The 9798-nt window shown below is 40.6% G+C and overlaps 1 long non-coding RNA gene across 1 annotated transcript; it reads left to right on the top strand.

Moving 5' to 3' along the window:
- The first annotated feature begins 587 nt into the window (after positions 1 to 587).
- LOC106993896 (uncharacterized) lies at positions 588 to 8239 on the top strand. Its single transcript, XR_013406765.1, has 5 exons — positions 588 to 612; positions 3389 to 3511; positions 6192 to 6312; positions 7436 to 7604; positions 8186 to 8239. It is a non-coding gene; the product is annotated as an uncharacterized LOC106993896 (long non-coding RNA).
- The last annotated feature ends 1559 nt before the right edge of the window (positions 8240 to 9798 follow it).

Raw genomic sequence — 9798 nt, 5'->3', positions numbered from 1 at the left:
TTCCGCCATATTGATGGCAACCATCAATAACTTCTAAGTTTGGGCCGGGTGCAGTGGTTCAGGCCTGTAATCCCAGCACTTTGGAAGGCCGAGACGGGTGGATCATGAGGTCAGGAGTTCGAGACCATCCTGGCTAACACGGTGAAACCCTGTCTCTACTAAAAATACAAAAAAAAATAGCCAGGCGTGGTGGTGGGCGCCTGTAGTCCCAGCTATTCAGGAGGCTGAGACAGGAGAATGGCGTGAACCCGGGAGGCAGAGCTTGTAGTGAACCAAGATGGCGCCACTGCACTCCAGCCTGGGCGACAGAGTGAGACTCCGGCTCAAAAATAAAAATAAAAATAAATAATAATAATAATAATAACAACAATTTATAAGTTTGGTAAAGATTTTTCTCTGTTCATTCTTGGCTACGTAAACGGTAAAGTAAAGACAGCCATCTTAACCCAAATATTCTTTAGAGAATATCATGTTCATAGCCCTTGCTTCATCCGTGGTTGGCCGGAAGTTACGTAATCCGTGTGGTGATTATTACTCATCCCTGTAGAAACAGTCTGAATGGCCTAAGATTCCTTTGCCCTATGGCACCCCCTTCTGGTTCTGCAATGAGTAGTAAGTCTGTCCTGTACTTAAAATCTCTCCCCTAGAATACTGATGGGGCTTGAAGAAAGTGGAGAAATTCCCAGTTGGAGAAAGACACTGTCTATTAACAGGTTAATTCAGACTCCTAAGGAACTTTTAGCGTTTCTTAGGAAACTGCCAGCAGGAATTTGAGTACAACAGCTCCACATCAGGGAAACTCTTCAAGAACTCTTCAGCTAAGGATGGTCCTGCCTTGGTCTGGACTCTTTAAAAGGTCAACAGGGTAACCCTGCGAAGCCATACCTAGATAGCACACGGAAAAGAAGAATATTTGTTGCCCACCTATAGCTATGCTGCGCTTGGAGCGCTGGAAAATGGCTTCCGTGAGTTTATGAGAAGAGGAAACACTCTTTGTAATTGAAAACACACCAGCACCCACAGACGATTTCTAAGTTTTCTTAACAAGATAAAGATGGGATAATTTAATACTTAGGGCATTCTTTGATAATGATTCCATTTGTCCTTTATTATCATTCATAATGTTTTAAAAATTATAGTCTAATTGATGTCTTATGATTTGATCAAATTCAACATTATGAAATTTAATCAATAAGAAAGGTCTCTGTTGTCCACAACTCTAAAAAAAAACTTGATGAAAAATATGAGAATAAATTTGTGTCTTCCCTGCAGTTTATGGTGCTCTCACCATACATGTGTTTTCTGTTTGGAAGTCTGACCTTTACTTTCCTTGTTACCTCAGGCTGTAGTTTCAACGAGTAATAATAATAATCATGGGGGTGTGAGTATGTGTGTGCCTGTGTATATGCCTTAGTTTAATAATCATTTCTATGCATGCAGATCCATTTGAAATTACTGTCAAAATATTAAGAAAACACTTTGGGCATTATTAATTGACTAAAATAATGTTTTCCTTGTGCTAAATAGAGAAGGACTTTGCTTAATAAAATTATTTTGTTAAGGATAACATGCTCAGCGGTTTTCATTATGTGAATTGGGCATAGTTACTATTTTTCATGAAATAAGACACTCAATTTGCTTTTTGGTTCTCCTTTTATTCTACTTTAGACTTATTTTGCAGCTTCACCCCTCTGTAGAATCTGTCTATGGCAGTCCATTTAAGAGAGTTCTGATACATGTCTATATAATCTGAAAATAATAATGTTTTGAAAAAAGGATGTATTGTGTTAAAAAATCTTTTAAACAAGTAAACTCTGTTAAGAAATTTAAGCTGCAGCGAGATGACATTTGCTCCTTAAGACTCACAGAGGACAAAGGAAGCCCAGAAGTGGTCACTCATATTTCCTTCTGTCTTCAAAATGCTTTGCAATAACAATCACAGGGCCAACTGGGATGTTATTATCACGGGTTCACTATTTTCTCTACATTTTTCAAGAAATGGTGCCCTAAATTTTCCTTGAGTATCCCCCATCCCCAACCCCAGTCCATTTGGTCCACATTGGCTAATCAGAACACAAACTTCCTCTCTTGGTGACTGGGGTCTCCATGGCCGATGACTCAAGTTGGGCAATCAGTAAGTCCCTTGATTTTCATGGGAGTGGCCAGAGATGACTAGAAGGCAATGTTCCCTCCTAGGTTGAACTGAACCTGTGAGGCAGCCACTTTGTCACTGCACGGAACATAGAACACAGAGCTGAGAAATGAAGTGACAATTATGTCACTTGAGGCACTGGATGGATCAATGCTTAAAGCCTTGAGTTTCTCCGTCATGTGAAACAATGCCAACCTTTTTCTTCTTTCGTAAATTTTATTGAGCTTTCTACCATTTGCCATGAAAAGGGTTCCAACTGATTAAAAAATAAATTGCTAAGCTTGAGTTTTAAAACAAAGAATCACAATACATCAGAATGAGACTTCCACATGCAAGCCCGCTGCTGTGGCCAGAAGAACCAGCGTGAATGAGGTCTGGACACTCAGGTGTGCCTTCATTTTCTTTGCTGCCTCCCTCCAGGGGCAGAAAACAGAGACTGAGATGGAAGCTAGAGCTTCCTTTTGACTTTTATGTAAATTGTACATTGAAGCTCAGAGCACGCTACTTGCCGATTTAGATGATTCTCTTAAAGGCTGTTTTTGTTTGGTTCGAAGTTTGTAGAGTTGGAGTTATCAATAGATTTTTTTTTACTCCACTATTGTTCAAACGTGATCGAATGTAGAGAAATGCTCTAAAAAACTAAAAGGAGAGCAGAGCTGCTTGGATTTGAATTATGGCGTCCCCTCCCACACATATACTCAGTTTTCTCATCAACCTTCCCATACCTCTCTGTTCCCCACTTCCCTGTGGCTGAGATTGTTTTGAGGAGCAATGGGAGACCCACAAGACCCCATGAAGAATTCTCTAATCTCCTGCAGATTGGGAAACTGAGGTCCAAAAACCTGGAGGAAATTCCTCAAATTGCCCAACCTGGCAGGCTTAGCAATGTCATGAGGTCATTTGATTATTATTATTGCATTTTAAAAATAATTTTATCAATATTTAGTGTCTACAAATAATATATAAATACGTGTTAACAGTATCATATTAAACAAATAGTCCAATAGTCTAAAAATAAAGTTTCTCTGGACTGTCCTGTCTCTGCAGGAGGAACTACATTGTTATTAGCATGGAAGATTCACTTCCTGACTCTTTCATGTGTGTATCTGCAGAGATACAGAGTATTCCTTCATGCGATATTGATTTTAAAAAATAGCATTATTCTGTTCATATTATTTGCAAAGCAAGTTGCAGATCGCTTCTTGCAGAATGATTCCCATGTCTTTTTTTTACCAGGTTACATTGTTCCCTCAGAGTGCTGAACTTTGAGAGCAAAGCATTACAGAAATGTAAAAAAAAAAACTTGAAAGCCAGGCATGGTGGCTCAGGCCTGTAATCCCAGCACTTTGGGAGGCTGAGGCGGGTGGATCACTTAAGGTCAGGAGTTCGTGACCAGCTGGGCCAACATGGTGAAAACCCGTCTCTACTAAAAATACAAAAAGAGCTGGATGTGGTGGTGCACACCTGTAATCCCAGCTACTCGGGAGGCTGAGGCATGAGAATCACTTGAACCTGGGAGGCAGAGTTTGCAGTGAGCCGAGATCGTGCCACTGCACTCCAGCCTGAGCAACAGAGTGACTCTGTGTCAAAAAAAAAAAAAAAAAAAACAAAAAAACCTTGAAAAAACCTTGAACATATCCACGAGATTTTCCTGTTTAAAATTTCACGTTCTATATTTTGTTATCGTCATACTCAGTGATAAAGCTATTCACTGGTAAAGCATTTATTATAGTTAAGAATTGTTTCTGTATTTGCTCTGGGATTAGCTTGTTAAGTGGTATCTTCCAGCCTTTTAAATCTATGCCCTCTATTGGAAATCTAAAACATTGAGTTCTTCTTTAGTGTTATTTGAAATTTCTAAACAAATATTACAAATGAAAACAAATAAACATTTGTAGCATTAAATACACCTTTTTAAGCTACACTCTCTCTCGTAGTGCTTCCTCCCAGTCCCGGCGTGTTCAACATAACCAGATGGCTGCCACTCCACTCAGCCACCCCCACCTCACCTAGCAGTGACATGTCCCCGAGGAGCATTCCAGTCAATAACTCAGAGGTGACTAAACATTTATACTCCATATACAGTGATAACGCAGCTGCATTTTAGAATAGCTGAGAAAACACAATAGACCTTACAATAAAATAGGGACTGATAAACTCATTCAGAAAAGCTAGAGCGGGCTTCCTTATGAATTAGTGGAAAACTCCTACAAGAGTCCTCATGATTATTCAAACATAGCAAAGGAGTCAGGATGGTTTGATTTTCTTTGCGTTCATAGTATTATTTTGAGTTTAGTCTGGTCTGTAGTGTGGGTAAGAGGAGAAAAACCAAGTCACCTCTCAATGTTGACTTTTCCTTGAACTATCTGCCCCAAAATGGTTTTTTTTTTTTCCCTCAACTCCTTAGAGTTTGACACAAACTAAGAGTGGCAAACACTACAGATGAGGTGATGGGCAAGCTGTAAGGAGCTGAGATTGTTATCTGCAGATAAAGCAGAGAGGCCCTGAAATGGGGCTGGGATGTTTCAAGAAGAATTTCCCAGGAGGCTTCCAGGTCAGCTTATGGGATCAGGTTGGCTCCACTCTGCTCTCAGCTCCAAGAGCTCTGCAAGATCATTCCTCATCTTTGACAGAACGTGGACAAGTGGAGAAGAAAATCTATGACATGCTACTAAGAAAAGCAATGTGATCTAATGTGTTTTAGGTAGAGTTTTTGTGTATTGGGGAGAGAATGACTCATGAGCTGACCAAAAAAAGGTGTGCAGGGATTTCTCCTAGCCTCCGTTTCTACACTTGCCCATGGCTAAATACTACATTGTTTTTTTCTCTCCAGTAGGAGCCCCCTGGGGGATTGGTTAAGACAGGCCCCTGCAAGCACACACACACATTTAATTTCTTGTGTGTCTCCCGTCTACCAGACTCTGTCTGCGTGAGAGCAGTTCCAGGTCCCACCAACTCATGTCACCCGGTGACAACTGCGCCCCCTTGAGCTCTGTCAACAGAGTCGGAGCCTCTCAGGGGCACCCACAAATCCATTTTCCACTGAGGTCTGGACCTCCTTGATGATGACACATAATTGAAGTAGGATCACACTCATTGGTAATATCATCAAATGATTTTTTTTTTTTTTTGGCGCTGATTTCTTTTCTTTTCTTTTCTTTTTTTTTTTTTTTTTTTTTTTTTTTTGAGATGGAGTCTTGCTCCATTGCCCAGGCTAGAGTGCAGTGGCATGATCTCGGCTCACTGCAACCTCTGCCTCCCAAGTTCAAGGGATTCTCCTGCCTCAGCCTCCCAAGTAGCTGGGATTACAGGCGCGTGTCACCACACCTGGCTAATGTTTGTATTTTTAGTAGAGACAGGGTTTCACCGTGTTGGTCAGGCTGGTCTCGAACTCTTGACCTTGTGATCTGCCCTCAGCCTACCAAAGTGCTGGGATTACAGGCGTGAGCCACCGTACCCAGCCATGAGCCACTGCACCCGATCACTCTGATTTCATAGTCATCTAACTAACCTATTATAGTGTGAACTTCCATAAGGATACTGATGTAGGATAATATAAAAATTTGACAGTTAAAGAACTGGCCTTCAGGCTCACATATCAAACTCTCCAGAACTTGTTTAGCATGATCCACGGGCAGGCATTGGGCCAGGATTCTGATCACATAGAGTGTCCACATCTGAAAGTCAAGGATTCTCTCCTTCCCAGGTGTAAAGTGAGAAGTGATGTCCTGTGTAATTGGACAAGCAGATTCCCTCATGAGACCTCTCAAATACAACTGACTCATCAAGGGAAACATTGAGTTGTTGTTGTCTGCTAAATATTTGTATGGGGAAAAATAGTGGGAAATAATAGTTGGCAAGTTAAGATCCTGAATGGCAAGCTAACATCTTTGGCTTTAACTATCTTTAGCAGAAAGTCACCAAAGGTTTTTGAATGTTTCATGAAGGTGGTGAAGGATAGAGGAGAGAAAAAGACCATATATGTCCATTGTATTTTTCTTTCTTTCTTTCTTTTTTTTTTTTTTTTTTTTTTTTTGAGATGGAGTCTCGCTTTGTTGCCAGGCTGGAGTATAGTGGCGCGATCTCGGCTCATTGCAACCTCCACCTCCCGGGTTCAAGCAATTATCCTGCCTCAGCCTCCTGAGTAGCTGGGACTACAGGTGTGTGCCACCACACCCTGCTAATTTTTCTATTTTTAGTAGAGACGGGGTTTCACCATGTTGACCAGGATGGTCTCAATCTCTTGATCTCGTGATCCACCCCACTCGGCCTCCCAAAGTGCTGGGATTACAGGTGTGAGCCACCATGCCCGGCATTATTTTTATTTCTTATACATAATTTTACTTAATCCTCTGAATATTATGCAGCATAAATGGCTATCCACATTTTATGGATGAGTAAACCAAAGCTTACAGAGCTTTAAGTTGGTCACCTGGTGGAACTTGAAATAAAGACAGATATTTTGATTTCAAATGCAGTGTTCATTCTCGTATTATTTTAATAGTCCTGTATCCTTGTAAGGCCACTTCTATCCAAGTCAAGCCACTTTATGGTCATATTTGTCTGAAACCCTGAAATGATACAAACAGTACCTCCTTCCCCACTGGGAAAGGTCTATAAATAGCTTCCTACTGTATGAAGTTGAGCATAAGCTTAGGTCTAGAAATTTAGTGAACTATTTGTCCACCCAGCATGTATAATTGTCTTCACCAATTTGCCCCTGCTAGAACTAGTCCATTGCCCTGGATTCTAACTGGTTGAGCTTAAGTAAGTTTATCATATATCTTGACCTTGTCCTTACTCCTTCCATCTGCCCATCTTATTAGAGGATAACACATTATATTGCTAATTTGGTCGAGGGCAGGACTCACTATTGGAAGAAACTGGTTACTACCACCAATGGACCTAATGATTACTGTCTACATCAGTGCACGAACTTACAAAAATAGCCTAACATTTTTGGTATGTTTGATAGTCAAAATGAATATTTAAATAAAATACACTTTTGAACACACAAAAAAAATTGTTTCATCGTTATCTAATAACAATTATCAAAAGTAAGAGAGTTCAGTGGATCTTGCTAAAGGAAATGAGGAAGTTGCTATGTAATTATAACAGTAAGTGAGGACTTAGGTATTTTGGTTTCAAGAACTTCGTGATTCCAAGTAGAGACCTAAGATGTGTAACTAGGATAATGAATTGTATTATTCAATCTCAATGGAAAATTCTAGAGACTGCCATCCATTAACAGAATTTTTTTTTCCCCCAACACTGATGATCCAGAAAACAAGCTCATATTACCAAGTGTGAAATTACAGCAAGCCTTACAGGCTGAGAACTGGAAAACAGCCTTCCTATCATGGTGAATTATGCAACCAGTGCTGGAGAGTAACTCTAAAATATAGCATCTTTCTACTTGCCTTACAAAAGCTCAAAGAAGGAGATCTACAAGGTACATGCAAAGGTAGACAGGCAGGATAACATTTTATGTTAATTTTAAACAAACGGGGTACTTCAGTCTTCTTTGCAAATAGGACATATCAGCCAATTTTCTAAGACCTTGTAAATGGCCCCACTGGATTGCCTTAAATTTAAGCTTAGGCCCAAACTATGCTACAAACTACTTGATAGATACCGTTCTGTATTTTGTTGATTAATATTTCTTACAGGGGATGATGGATGAAAATGAAGAGTAGGAGTAAACTTTCTTTACTCTTACCATAACCAATTGGCCTAATAATTAATGTCAATATCAGTCCACAAACTTACAAAATAGCCCAACATTTTCGATAACCAAAATACACACTTAAATCAAATACACTTTTGAACACAGAAATTGTTTCGTTGTTATCTAATAACAGTTATCCAAAGTAAAAGAGTTCAGATATTGGTGAAGAGAAAATGAGGAAGTTGCTATGCAATTATAGCCGTGAGTGGGGACTTAGGTATTTTGGTTACCGTATATGCTAAACACTGTACAAATATTATTTCGTTTCAGCCTAGCAACAACCATGTCGTGTTTCTCTTTTGTAGATAATGAAAACAAGGCTCAAAATAAAAACAAGACATCTTTACGAAATTACACAAAGTGTATGTGTTTGAACCTGGATGCCCTTTCCTCTATGTGATATGTTCCTATGCTCTACCCCACGTATGGGTGGAAACTCCTCGGTCAAGCGTATTTAATCAATGAATGAATGACTCTTCTAAAGTCAGATACCAGCAGGTTTGGTGGTAGAGCCTGTCCTGCAAATGTGCTCAATGTCTTAAGCCACCTGACAGCCAGACTCCAAAGGAAAAGATTTCACGTCTCATTAAAACACCTATAATAGTCCGGGTGAGGTGGCTCACGCCTGTAATCCCAACACTTTGGGAGTCTAAAGTGGGTGAATCTCGAGGTCAGGAGTTCAAGACCAGCCTGACCAAGATGGTGAAACCCCATCTCTACTGAAAATACAAAAATTAGCCGGGCGTGGTGGTGGGTGCCTGTAATCCCGGCTAATCAGGAGGTTGAGGCAGAGAACTGCTTAAACCCGGGAGGCAGAGGTTTCAGGGAACCGAGGTCATGCCACTGCACTCCAGCCTGGGCGACAGAGTGATACTCCGTCTAAAAAACAACAACAACAACAAAAACCTACAATACATACTTCCATCTTTAACACACGGCCCTCTTTCCCCTCCAGGCCACGAGGAACCATTCGTTGCTTTGTTCTTCTGGATCTAGCTGAATGATTTTTGACCCCAAAAGGTGTCTAGGTTGGTTTCATTCCTACTCCCTGAATCTCTAGAGAAAGTTCAAGTCTGTTTGCTTTGGGCTGATTTAGGCCAGAGTTGGGCGCTGGCATAAGATACACTTTGAAATGGAGACTCTTCCGCTTTAAACTGATTGAAGCCTTTGCGTGCCTGGCTGAGATGCTGAGTTCAGTTGAAGTGAATACTAGGGGGCAACAGAACTTTTCTTGCAGATGGAAACCAGTCATCCTCTAGACCCACTTTCAAGTTTCTGGCTGTCTGTCCCACCATCATGCTGTTAGTGTCCATAATGTTCACTATCATCTTTCTAACTCCAGACGCTCACGCAGAACACATTAGACCTAATCCAAAAGGAAATCTGGGTGACTCCACACTGGAGACATAAATTTTAGGCTCTGAATCTAAAACAAACAAACAAACAAACAACAACAACAACAAAAACACTAGATCAGAAAATATCCCTTGCTTTTTTTTTTTGCATCTGCAAAATAAACAGATTGTCACCAAAAGAGGCATCCCTTCATTTCCTACGAAGGACCGACAACGCAATATGCATTGTTCGATGGATTATTTCTCTTGCCAAGCAAATCATTCTGGGGTGTAGAGGGGAAGAAATTGGAAAATGTAATTATCAATTACTGTGTGTTGCCATCAGAAGGGAGGAAGTCTGCCCAGAGGAGAGGCATGCGCCATGGAAGGAGGGAGGCTTTTAAATGCTCTTGAGTTCCCCTCTTTCCTGCATTCGGAATTTGCTTGGGCTAAATGAACACAGATGACAGTACAGAACCCATAGGGATATTTTTAAGTCCCTCAAACCTGCGGGATCTTTCACATCATCACCATTTTACTATTTCTGTATTTAATCATTCCGTAAGGATCGTATGCATAGTCCT

This window comes from Macaca mulatta, chromosome 16 (genome assembly GCF_049350105.2).
Source record: "Macaca mulatta isolate MMU2019108-1 chromosome 16, T2T-MMU8v2.0, whole genome shotgun sequence".
NCBI classification, from domain to species: domain Eukaryota; kingdom Metazoa; phylum Chordata; class Mammalia; order Primates; family Cercopithecidae; genus Macaca; species Macaca mulatta.
The sequence above is the reverse complement of the archived record's forward strand: the minus strand, read 5'-3'. Positions and strand labels throughout refer to the sequence as shown.